The 4,204-nt window shown below is 42.9% G+C and overlaps 1 pseudogene; it reads left to right on the plus strand.

The window, feature by feature from the left end:
- The first annotated feature begins 3,761 nt into the window (after positions 1-3,761).
- On the plus strand, positions 3,762-3,878 carry LOC136658239 (5S ribosomal RNA; annotated as a pseudogene).
- Positions 3,879-4,204: the final 326 nt, after the last annotated feature.

The raw sequence follows: 4,204 nt of genomic DNA on the forward strand, positions 1-4,204 counted from the left end.
GTCTGTGGAACTCCGTGCCACAGGATGTGGTGATGGCATCTGGCATAGATGCCTTTAAAAGGGGATGGGACAGATTTCTGGAAGAAACCCTTGGACTTCAGTAGGTCTTGAGAATTTCTAACTCCATGCTGCATTGCAGACCAGATGCTTATTGAGTCAGTGATAAAGAACACCACTTTCTATGTCATGTCAGTCGCCCAATCTGTGCTGATTCCAATTCCCATTAATAACTTTATTACTATTTATTTATGGGAAGTTCAGTGCAGACAGAAAATCCCACAGAAACTGTGATTAAAACAGATGACTACATTATCATAAAAATCAACAGAAATTACTGCAAAATGGATGAACACCCTGGCTGATGGTTGCATGCGTATACACTAATGTAATGCTTTCGGCAATATAACATCTGTTCTTTTATTCATGTTTTATGTTTGTTTCATAAGAAATTAGACGGCATTCATCCTAACCGGTTAATACGGCAAAATTGAAATAAGCAATTATTTTGCTTCTTCCATTCCGCTGAAATATAGATCTGACCTATATTGTGCTTATGCTGAGAAAATTTTAACAGTTTACCTGATTGAGATGGTCAGCTGATTTCCAACAGGGCCGTTTTGGCTTGACTGATGATTTCCCCCCGCCCTGGTCCTTTTGTTCCCTGGGCTCATTTGCTGCCTAGCTTTCTTCACTAGGTCCGCAAGAGCATGGCTTTTAACGATAAGCTATTGGCTCCAATTACATTATAACGTGAAACCAGGCAGACTCCTATCCAGAATGCTATCTGAGTCTGATTCTTCTAAATGGTATAGCCAAATTAAATCAAAAATCGAATCAATTGGTTTTTCATTGGATTTTTTAAGTTTCCATCCATTCCCTGGAGTTTATCAAAGGGTAAAGCAAAGAGGCACAAAACCTCTTTGAACTTGCTTCTAGAATCTGCTCCCCTCTTAATTTCTCTATCCCGCTAAAGTAAGGGGAAATGGCTCCTTATCTGAGTATTCTGATCAACCCCTCTGAACGTCGTGCAATCTCCTTGGCAAGATTCAATGTGTTTCCATCCAAGGTCACAGAAGGCAGATATAGGCAAATACCATATAAAGAACGCCTCTGCCCTTGTAATTTGGGAAATGTTGAATCAATCATACGCATTCTTTTTTATTGTCCTCGGCACACTAGATCCCGCCACACTTACATGACTCCACTTCTCGGCAAAATGAATGGGCTTTCGGATGAGGCAAAACTGAAGTGTCTCCTAAATGACTGCTCCCCAGATGTGCTAGAGGGAATTTCTAAATTTTTACTTTTGGCGATTTCTAAGCCTTCTTAATGTAATTTGTCAAAAATGTTGATATTTTATGTTGAACTGTAAATGTTTTATTAGTAATTTAGTATCTTAACTCCGTTTTTGATAAACGGGATTAGGACTAATTATGTTTGCTTTTATGATTTCTCTATCTATGCCTAATAAAGGTTCATTCATTCATTCATTCACTAGGTCTGGTCTTCAGAGTTGAGCAAATCATATCAACAGACTTGGAGAAGAAATAGAGGACGGGAAGAGAAAAGAGGGGCAAAGGCAACATGGAGTAGCAGCAAATCAGTGTGCATACAATGGCAACCTAGTGCCCAATCCCTAGCAAATGCAGGTACACCACTGCAGCCCTGTAGTCACAGAAGCTCCTTTGCCACCGGCTGTTGTCGGATGCAACAATCAGAAGGCCTTGCGCCACCAGCAGTGGGGGGCAGGCTGGCTGTGGACCAGTGGAGAGGCAAGAAAGGACCGAAGTGCAGGGCAGGACAGAGCAAAGCAGAGCGAATGTTTATCAGATCCCAACCCCCAAGCTGGACACGCCCCTACACCAGCAACTGAGATGGTGTAACTCTGAGGAGTCCCATAGGGGGCTACAGGGCAAGGTAATTCTCACTCTTCTTACCCCTTGACTGGTCTCTCCACCAAAATGGCAAGTTGGATTCAACGGCCATCACGCTGGCGGCCCAGCACTCTCAGTCTGGCAGCTTCAGAGGACTGGGCCGTAAATGTCCTCTGGAAATATAATAACAAAAGGGTCAGGCACAGATGAAAGATAACTGAGTCTGTTGTATTTTCCCCAGTTTTATGAAAAGCTCCAGGCATGCAGTTCATAAACTGAAGGGAATTGTGTGGACAGACTCCATTCACTTCAGCCTCCAAATATACAAGGGTCCTCCAAATATACTCGTAGATAGAAGTCCTGAGACCGGTCAAATGTTTTGAGTGCCATCTCATGAATGCACCATCAACCTAGTATTTCCCAAACTGTGGGTCAGGACCCACCAGGGGTCCTGACTGTTGGCGGGTCGTGAAACTGAAACTGAAACTGACAAGCTGATCATTGCAAGGAAAATGTATTGAACCCTATGGAAGCTGAGCCACATGTGCGCATTTACTCGTGAGTAGGTAATCCTGCCACCGTCCTCTCAAAGTCCAGGTGAAGGGGAATGCAAGTTCACCAGAATGGTCCCAATCCAATGAATGTGGAGCTCAAATGCTCCAGAAGGTGCCCCCGCCTAGTAAAAAGGATTTTAAAAAGAGGCTTGAACAGCTGATAAGGTGAAACTGGTTTTTTTTTAGTGTCGTGAAGCTAGGTGGGTCTCATCAGAGCATCATTTTAAAAAGCGGACCTGTTGCTAAAAAGTGATGAGCCACTAACCTAAACTATTTGTTTTCAACTATGATGGGTCAGGGCCTAAACCGGATCACAGGTTTAAGTAGGTTTCACAAGGGACATCACCATTTATGTTGTTGAAGGTATTGTTGAAGAGAAGGATAAATTATAATCATGGGATTATACTAAAATTGAGTGAGTATACTAAAATTGAACACTAAAATTGAGTGTTGGGAGAGTTAGAATAGACAAAAGAAAATATTTCTTTACTCAGCATGTGGTTGGTCTATGGAACTCCTTTCCACAGGATGTGGTGACGGCGTCTGGCCTGGATGCCTTTAAAAGGGGATTGGACAAGTTTCTGGAGGAAAAATCCATTACGGGTTACAAGCCATGATGTGCATGTGCAACCTCCTGATTTTAGAAATGGGCTATGTCAGATGCAAGGGAGGGCACCAGGATGAGGTCTCTTGTTATCTGGTGTGCTCCCTGGGGCATTTGGTGGGCCGCTGTGAGATACAGGAAGCTGGACTAGATGGGCCTATGGCCTGATCCAGTGGGGCTGTTCTTATTATGTTCTTATGGGAGCCTGTAGAGAAATGTGAGCATGGACATGAACATGTAGAAAACTGACAGTGCATCGTGTGTGACAGGCTGGGGTTAAAGGTGTGTCCCAGGTTTGAAAGGGCTGAAGTCTAATAACCTGGAAGCTTCATTCCTTCTACAGGAGAGGATACAATGCGTATTCTGTGTATATCATTTCTTATACAACGTTTGTGGGTTGTATGAACATATAGCATTTTTGCCCCAGATTGCAATCTGTCGATGGCATCTCACCAAGTAACATATTATGTCTCTGTATATTTAAACAAAATGTACATATATTTGAATAAGCTCAACAGCTGAATGGATGAGATTCTAATTTAGTTCACCATATGTATGCATCAAATGTATAAATGTACCATATGCAGGCATTCTTGGGACCATGTTTCAAGAATCCAAACTGTCTATAAGCATCATTATTAAAACTAATGAATGCTGTATGGTGGGCTATACCAGCTGCTTCCAAGCCTGTCAGAGAGAAGAGAAAGGGATTCATATAAAGGAGAACTGTCATACAACTGTTACCCTGCACATGCCCAATCTTGTCTGATCTTGGAAGCTAAGCAGGGTCAGGCCTGGTTAGTACTTGGATGGGAGACCGCCTGGGAATACCGGATGCTGTAGGCTTATACCATAGTCTTTCGAGACTGAAGGTTGCCAACCAAAGGAGAATTGTTCAGATCAGAGAAGATGTGGAAATATGAGAGATCAAAAGAGAAGTGGAGAGGAAGGCCCATTGTGAGTTTGATGTGAATGTGTGAATCCTAACTAGCAGGCATTATCAAGGCTCAGACCATAGTCTGGAGGAAATACTGGCCTCTCTCTTCTCAGAAGTGTTCCATGTCAGAGAAAACAGAATCAACTCTGTCTCCCCATAATGAGCCCCAGAAATAACATAGGGCACAATCCTATCCTGCGCTGGAACAGGCAAGCCAAGAAGCTTGCACTGTATC

The sequence above is a fragment of the Tiliqua scincoides genome, chromosome 7, assembly GCF_035046505.1.
Source record: "Tiliqua scincoides isolate rTilSci1 chromosome 7, rTilSci1.hap2, whole genome shotgun sequence".
Lineage (NCBI taxonomy): Eukaryota > Metazoa > Chordata > Lepidosauria > Squamata > Scincidae > Tiliqua > Tiliqua scincoides.